At 42.6% G+C, this 9,097-nt stretch overlaps 1 protein-coding gene across 3 annotated transcripts in view; it reads right to left on the reverse strand.

The window, feature by feature from the left end:
• The window catches only part of LOC116386242 (collagen alpha-1(VIII) chain-like), a 12,925-nt gene extending 7,454 nt beyond the window's left edge, over nucleotides 1-5,471 (reverse strand). For 2 of the 3 annotated variants that reach the window (XM_031852291.1, XM_031852290.1), the window contains exon 1: nucleotides 5,328-5,471. The gene's annotated coding sequence lies outside the window, so the exon portion shown is untranslated. Of the gene's footprint in view, nucleotides 1-4,331; nucleotides 5,306-5,327 lie in introns of those variants that run through there. The other variant, XM_031852292.1, reaches the window with a different exon arrangement.
• Nucleotides 5,472-9,097: the final 3,626 nt, after the last annotated feature.

The following is a 9,097-nucleotide window of genomic DNA, read 5'->3' on the forward strand; positions in this document are numbered from 1 at the left end:
CCGGCCCCCGCTTGGTGACGAGCCACAAGTCTGTTATCACCTCCAGCTTGGCTTTAAAAATAATCAAATTTCCATTTCTCCTCTGTGTTCCTCTGCTGACCGATTCCAGATGGGGGACTCCAGCGCTCGATAAATAAAGGAAGAGGAACAGAGGCGTGTCATTGCTTACAGATACGGGGGCCAGTCTTAATTGCTTGTGGTCAGGCCTGACTGTTGTGTTTTAAACTGATTGCTAAGGGCCTTTCTTTTCTAATAAGAGCGGGCAGCTGAATACAAACGCTCATTATCCCTAAATGAAGACACCTAATTATTTAGGGCTCATAATTAAACTGTGGCTTTTTTAATATTTAGCCCTGCAACACTACTTTTGAAATAATGATAAATGCATGCAACTATTCTGTCAGTGCAGTGTGAAAACGTTTAGACACAAACACACACACACAAAGGAATGCAACGATCAGCTGACAGAAGCAGCAAAAGCGCCAAGACAACATCTGGGGAATGTACCTGTGTGTGTGTGTCTGTGTGTGACTATTTGCATGCATGTGTGTGTGAGTTGTTGTTATCTAACCTTTATAAGACAAACACTCCTCCTCCGCTGTGATTCACAAGAGATTACTCCATCAACAGAAAAATAAATGGCAATTTTGACACATTTTTCTAAAATGCCAACAATTTATTTTCAAAATGAAAACATTTGCTGCTTTCCTGCGGATTAGATAATAACAAATGAAACATCTTTGGGGTCAGAGAAAACCATTTTTAGGGTAACTTTCTTTCTGACATTTCATACAACAAATTATCATATACAGCCCTGCTTATAACAAACATAGAGATATGCATCCTTCTACAGTAGATATAAAGAAATCGTTTCTATAAATAATTACATTTTGACAGCACATGTCAGACAAATGATCCATCTCACTGCAAACTAAGTTCAATAGAGGGCGCCAAACTCCATAACTAGATTTTCAAGCCATTAACACTCGTATCAGTCTTGTTTCCCGGTGTTTTCCACAGACTGGGAGGAGAACATATGCTTCCAGTGGCAAAAAAAGGACCAAATTATCCTGCAGAAGACTGTGCTTGCTGGCTGACTTTACCACTTTTGCACAATCAGGTTCCTTTTTTTTTGTGTGTAATAAATACTGAACGTTGGTTTGGTGTATCACGCCGTTCATTTTCCATCTACAACACTCTCTCACTGCATTATCCTCACAAAACACAATTCAGATTGTGGGAATATTCAGGTGATTTATCCCGCCTCAATCATCAAGCAGCATTGTGCCCCCTCCCCCACCACGAGGCTTATCTTTACGGGAAGAGGAGAGTTCTCTACGTCTCCTCCAGTTCCTCTCCAACCTTTTTTACAGCATTCCTTCATACCTCCTCGACCTTTTTTGCAGGGGCGAAGGCCTGGAGTCGCCATTTCGGAGACGTCTACGTCCTCAAACACGGCAGACGAGAGGTCGGCTGACCTTTAAGCTGGATTGAGAAGCCTTGTTTAAAAGGTGGCAGCACATTTCAAACTGATGTTCCAAATAACCGCGAGGGGAAGTAGCATGCGGATGAGTTTCAAATTGGCAACCGCAGTGTTTGCTTAGTGCTCCTCTGACCTTTGACATACACGTACGTACACGCACATAATTGCTTCGACACCTCCCTCCCTCTGTCCAACCTCTCCACCCATCTCATTGACAGATTTTCCCTCTCCTACAGCTCCGGGAACCACAAGTCACCCGATGTCTGGCCACAATTTTCATTTCAGGCAAAAATTGGAGCGGGAAGAGAATGATTTTCCTATTAGCTTTGAGTTCTGTCAAAACAGAGTATCTCGTGTCGGTGGACGGCATTTAATAGCACTTCAGAACTAAGAGTCATTTCAGATTTTTACATACTTTTACAGAAGTTGTTTATACGTTTAGAGAGAAGAAAGCGATGGGAAACACGGATGGGAAGAAAGAACTTTTGATTTACTCCACTTTGTTCCACTATCTTTTACGGCAGGAAGGAAACACTTGCGATGCTTTTCAGACTTTTTCCAAACTTCATCCAAGTTTTCACCTGAACTTTATGTGGTTGTGTCACATTTCTTTCTTGCTCTCGCTCATATTTGCACTGGCTCTCAGAGGGACACTCCACGAGTGAATGATTATTTTCATAGGCAATAACAACGTTTGGCCAATAATCAGATCTGATCACTTGTACTATGCTTAGACCACAGACTCCAGTGGGGAATTCTGCAGTTTACAGCTGCATAAATACATTTTATGTACTGTGTAAATCGTAAAAAGAACAGCCCATACTGTGCAAGAGGCCACATGTAGTCTTCTGTTTCACACAGTGGTGGAAAGAAACCACGTAGATTCACTCACTGTACATGAATACAAATTTGTATAGTATTGTACTTTTACTCCATGACAGTTTTACTGCTTACTAGTTACATTTCATATGAAGATCTTACATAAAAAAAGGAGCTAATTTTAGAGAAAAGTCCAAATAATAAATAGAAATTTGTGTTGTAGCTCATTGTTTTTACTTCTTTCACATCGCGGTAATTATCTCACGACCCCTCAGATGAATGGTGACCCTTTGGAGGGGCCTTGGCCTTTAGGCTGGGAACCACTGGACCATACTAGCTAATTGTATTTAAAGTAGTTTAAACTAGCTTTAACTCGACCAGCTGCAACAGTAAAATGCTGCTGACCCGGGATTATTAAATTCTTGCTACAACATGCAAGCATCATTTGACGAGAGTCTCGGGAAGCTTGATGTGTTATACAGTCACACCGTAAAATATGCCACTCAGAGAAAAAATATGATCCTCCCTTTTCCTACTGTCCAGATGTTTTTGCAGTGGAGTATTTACGAGGGATAATAAGAGCTACGACTCCGTCTACTTGGGAGTTTAGATAAGAGATACTTTGCAGTAAATCTGCAAAAATGTAAAGCTTTCATTCCAGAGTGAACCATACCACATGGATCACTACAATGTGAGAGACACCCCGCTTGCGTAAAACATGGATATGATTAACAATGCAAATTGCAGTTTAAGAGGGATTTCTACGTCGTATTTTGAGACGTGTCTAAGGCTGCAGTGCTCTGCACGGTAGCAGGAGAATGTTTGGACACATGGCCTCAAGTCACAGAGGCTGCAGCTGAGGGATCAAGAGACACATTCCCTCCGAGCCACATAAACACTTCCTGTTCACGAGGTGAGAGCTGCGAGGGAGTCATTAACTGAGTGACAAATACATAAAGTCACAAAACTGCTGACAGAGGCATCTGATTCACTCCCTGCACAGATAACAAACCTGACCGTTTCTTCCTGCTCTCATATCATACACTAAATATGAAGAAACAGCACAAGACAGTTAGCTTAGCTTAGCATAAATACTGGAAACAAGGGGAAACAGCTAGCCTGGCTCTGTCCAAAGGTAACAGGAGCCACCTACCAGCACCTCTAAAGCTCACATGTTAATTAAGTTCTTCTCTTTGGACCTGCTTCGAAGACTCCTTCCTGACGCAAACCTCTTCAGGTCACTTCAACCTGCTAATTTGGTGATTTGAGCTGCGCTTCATGAAAAGTAAATGCACACAAATTCAGTTTCTGTAAACCCAGATCATAACCTGAAGACCCCTAACCATTAACTTGTTCTCCCCTTTCTAACATGGAGGAAAGAAGCGTGCAGAAAAACAAAACAAACACCCCCAAAAATGCATGCATGCATCTTGGTTGGATTGGACATGATATCAATGCACATACCCTTACCCTCTTCCAGAACAGTCAGACCGAAACTAAATGCGCTGCCCTAAATTGCAACGCTCTAGATTTTCTTGATTAGAGCGTTTGTGACCTCCTCACATCTGCAGATCGGTGTTCGGTGTGCTTCCACGGTGCTGCCTGCTACCACATTCTGCTGATGCCAACACACAGTCCTTTCTGAGCACCGAGGATTACACTTACGGTAATCAGCGACTTAATTGTGCAACCTCAACTATGTCAGCTTACCCACATTTTCCCCTAATTAAGAGTTTTCTCCCTAAGAGAGGAAAAACATGACGACCTTAAATGGCAATAAGGAGCTGAAAGTTAAAAACACGGAACAAAGTTTCTCTCAGTTCCATAAAAACTGACCTTTGTGGTAAATCTAAACTTTTTATTGAAACACTTAGCTTACTATTACTATTAGCTATAGAGGCACATTTCCACTTCTTCTACTCGGCACTAAAACAGATGCTCTCACGAGCTACGTTTGCATGCAAGTTATAGCAGCGATTAGAACGCATTTCCGCCCACCTGCAGTAGAAAACAGACACAACAGCCTCACCATGGACATGTTCAACATTGTGATAAATCCACATCAGGTGTGAAGCAGGGATTCCCAACTGTTTTCTGGCAGGTGCACACACTCAGATGTTCCGTAATCAAGTTATGGAGAGGATATAGAGGCATAACATCTGGCTGCACTGGAGCTTCTGGTCAGTTTGAATGGGCGGAAGTTTGTCATTTTGAACTCGCATGTTATCAAAGCAATTCTATTCAATCTATTTTCAGCAGGGGACACCAAAGACTAAAAAACAAGAAAGATTTCCTGAACTCCAAACGTTCCCTCTCTGACTCATTTCTCTGAGCCATTGTGCTGCCAAAAAGCTTTGCCTTTAATCCTGTTTTCTTTTATTTATGTGGGATAGTTAGAACTACAATAACCGTAACACTGAATCCTTTTCTCCCTTAAACATTGGATGAAAAAGTGCCAACTCTTCCCCCTCCGTGTTGAAAGACGTACAACTGAAATCTCCAAAATGTCAAGACATTCCATTAACTGGTGCTAAATCCTGTCAAGATGCTGCAGCGTGCATTTATTTTAACAAGCTTAAGCCCGAGTTATTCTTCCCAGGTGTATCTGTTGGATGTTTCTTTGCATTTGGAAAACTCAGACGTTATCAGCAGAGACTTCTGTCAGCAGAGGCTTTGCAGCAGTGAGCTTTGTAAAGCAGGATGTCTTATGAAATGTATTTCTGCTTTGCCTTTTTATCTCTCGCATTTTTTTTCCTCACGCAACCCCCAAAAGTTATTTGTGTGTCGTTCCAAGAGTTCAAACCAGACATGATTTTACAGTTCTTTCCAAAGAGAAATCGGTTGAATGATCCAGTCAAGTCGTTGCAATCGGATAACCATGCAAGAAAAACACATTCAAAATCAAACCATGAGCTAACGAGTGCTCACTGGATGTTGCTGCTGCACCAAAAAACCTAAACACGGCGGCCCCCGCCAACCAAAACATTATCAAATCCTGCTGTGCCAGAGGTGACGCATCACTCACCTTTGTGTGTGCTGCTGCAGGCTGGAAGTATCAGAAAGCTTTGAGGGGTTTGGGACAGACGCTGAACAGCAGCTCTGGTGAGGGCTTGGCTTTTATCTGCAGGTGGGTGGAGCTGCACGAGCTGAGAGAGGAGAAGCTCTGGATCTGTGCATGAGAAGGAGGGAGGAAAACAGAAAGAACAGAGGATTTGTGTGAGAGAGAAACCACTACTGGAACTGCGTGTTTGCAGCATTAGACGTTATTAAAGACAGGAGCGAACCGAGGCCCAATCAGCTGCACGACTGTATCTCACAAAGAGGAGGATTCTCGTTTGACTTGGACCTCTCGCCGCATTCTTTGCATGCAGAAAGATTTCAGGGCAGGGTCTCACTTTGGTGAGCCAAATGGCTGAGGTATAAATGGCTATCTGGGGTTTAAGAGACGACCACAGTACACACACAGCAGTTAATACAACCATCTAACCACAAGGTCTATTTAGAAGCTGTTGTTGAGCTTTTTATTGTGTCTTCCTCAGGAGTTTTCCCAGCATGTTTAAATGTCCACTTAAAGGGCTATAAAGAGAGAATATGTCTTGTTTTTTCTCACATACATTCGTTATTAGAAAATTATACCTTTCTCTCGATCTCTCTCCCTTTATTTGAGAGCTAAAAAAAAGGTAAGAATGAGACAAATCCCTAAACAAAGGGTTTACAGCTGCTCTACGACGTTAAAGGGTAAAGTCAGAGTGCTGACATGCAGGTATAACGTTCACCATGTTAGCGTGCCAGCATGCTAACAAGCTACAGCTGAGGCTAATGGGAATGTCAGGTATTTTGGTGAACTTGGTGACCTGACAACTGAAACATTTGAGCTGTCGGTGGCGCAAGAGCAACATTCAGGGGATCACCAAAGTGATTAGGATTGATCCTTTTTGGGCTACATGAATATCTGTAAACAATTTCATGGAAATCGACACAATTTTTAGAGGATTTGGTTTGCACATATATGTAGCTCATGCATGTGACTTATCCCAGACAGATGAAATGCCTTTTCATTTTACAAAGTCCAGAGCAGCAAACTGTCTTCCCAACAGAACAACAAGCGGTCGGCTGAGTGGAAACACTGACCTCATACCTGTCTGCATGCAGACTTCCTGTTCATGTAGTTATTAACCTGCGACTTAGATCTCCAGGCCAAGTTGCCTGAGCGCACAAAACCCTGGCAATGACTCTTATTACTCCCTTTCCTGTTCCTCAATCAGCCTTCTTTCATCTTTGTGTTGGCAGTGGTGCTAACAGGTGGATGCTTTGTTACAGTTTGTTTGTGTTTAATGTGTCCCGATTCTGTCAAAAGTGGGACGTTTACATTATTGTCTGATGTTTCGGTCTTTATAAAAATGGCTCTATCCATGAGCATCACACAGACCTTTTTCCTAACGTTGCAGCAGTTATGTGATCGACAGATATGTGATTAATCCAGTCATCATGAACATAATTTGTTGGTGAGCATGGTTTTCATCTGCCATTTGGCAAAAGAAATAAGTTAATGCGCCAAAACCAAAAAAAAAAACACTGAAATGAAGTGAAGTGGACATTGGGAAAAAAGAAAATCTCTGAAAGCGCTCTCTTTATTTTTTTTCTCTGGCACCTCTCTCTGACATGATCGTTGGAGGGTGACGGGAACATATTCGGGGGCATTGTGCACGCACTTTATCCTCGATCACCTCACGAGAAGCTGTTTCCTGAAGCTTTGATCTATATTTTGGAGAAAAGCTGTCCAATACAAGGCCCAAACACCACATTTTAAACCTCCACTATGATCTGGAGTTGTTGTATTTAATGGTCAGTTTCTTTTAAATGAGGCATTATAGGAGAAGGGAAGAGAATTCGACAGTGTATCCTGGCTCCAGCTCTGTCACCACATATTTGAGTACCACTCAGATCGCCTGACTTTTTTTCCATTTAGCCGACCCACAGCTGTCGGTTTTGGCAGTCGATGGGCACCGTCTGGTAGACAATCTCATAAAGTCACCTAACGACTCAGAAAAATGCAGACCTTCCACTTCCTCCGGTGCACCTCTTGGTTATTTGGCAGATAAAGGAAATAATTGAGCATTTAGGAGTGAAGAAGGGGAAATAGGATCCACGTTTCATTATAAAGTGGAAAAGTGTGAGAATTCAGACCGGAGCCAATGACCTATTTTACAGGCAGGGCCATTACAATCTTCACATCAGTCAGGTTCTCTACAATGTGACCACTGACTTGGCAAAAGAAAATTGAAGAAGAGGCTTTTTCTCTTATTGCATTATCGTGAGTCGACTAGTCCCAGCTTCTGCAGAGGCCTCTTTTTACTCTTGCAAAATTGAGCAATTACTCTTATTTAGCTGCTTTAAGGCCAAACAATTGCATGCTCTGCTAACTAGCTAACAGAGCGTTACTTTCAAGGCCAAGCAGCATTTCATTGGATGCCATCAGTGTTCAGGCTAATGTCGGCAGCTCTGTCCTGCTCTTCATTGGATTTGGGCAAGTTAACAATCCTCAAATCCCTTGCTCGTTAGTGGCGTGCCCCTTACGGAGCGGGTCGATTGCTTCGTACCCAGACGCCTTTGTTTTGCAACCTAAGTGTATCCAGCATCCAGTGTCAAACGTCAACTGCAGTCAGGCTTTGCAGTGTGTAAAGCCCCCCTCAAGTCCCCAGAGCCCTGATGCTCCGCTCCAGCTCCACAGGGTTTGCTAATTTATTCAACGTTGATATTATTGAACATGTCTTGTGGCCAAATTGCACCCAATTTGACAAAGCACTCCATGGGGTCCCCAGCAAAACACCCACCAAGTGTGAGCTGGATAGGATCAGCGGTTCTCAAGACACAGCATCAAGGATTGCACAAATATAATGTTTTACCGTTACTGTAGCGCCCCCTGCAGGTAGAATTGTATAAGATGCAAAAACACGTGTATACTAAAGAATCCAAAATATGGAAGAATGCGCAGCTATCACACCATAAATATCTGAGAAACTCAACAGTAAAAACGTATCAATACTGCACCTCCTCGTCTATCATACAGGACCCCGACAAGGAGAGATTCATGAGCTCTGTCTGGGTTTACTGTTGCCAGCACTACATTTTTCTAATGTTCATAGAAACAAACCTTCCTACAACTCGTTTTTTACAAATAAAAAGTCTCCCAGCTTCAATGTGTCTACGTGCAGTACTGTGTAAAAGACGAACAGAGCTCTGTCTCATAGTCTGGATCTGTTTTTTGTCTGTTTTTGTAAGATTTTGGTTCAAAAACACTTTACAGACCGACTGTAGCTATGACGTCATTACATGAAACGATGCAAACTAAATACAGAACTGTACATACGTTTCCAGTCACAACATATATACGGTGAACAAAGTAAAGGTTATACATCAGTCAACACTGTCCGCTGTTCTTCCACTGATTCCTGCTGGAACCAATTAATGTGGTGACGACTCTCTCTCTCTCTCTCTCATGACCACCTCTGAATGTTTCTGTCTGGCTGTTAATCCCTCCGACTCAGAGCCTGCTCCAGCTCCAATGTTCCTTCTCCATCTTTGGTGGATGGTTTGAGAGTTTGGCAGCCGGATACAAAAGGTTCTGGAGACAATAGGTTGTCTTCATCCCTTCATTAAAGCCAGCAGGCGGTGTTCAAAGGTCTGCCACGGACGAAGAAAATCATTTAGCCCTCTCACTTTCCCTTTGAGCTCTAGACTCTGTCTTATAGTCATGAATTGAAGTCATGATGCAGCTTAATATGCCAAACGTGT

The sequence above is a fragment of the Anarrhichthys ocellatus genome, unplaced genomic scaffold (genome assembly GCF_004355925.1).
Source record: "Anarrhichthys ocellatus isolate YVR2014 unplaced genomic scaffold, GSC_Weel_1.0 scaffold12, whole genome shotgun sequence".
NCBI classification, from domain to species: Eukaryota; Metazoa; Chordata; class Actinopteri; order Perciformes; family Anarhichadidae; genus Anarrhichthys; species Anarrhichthys ocellatus.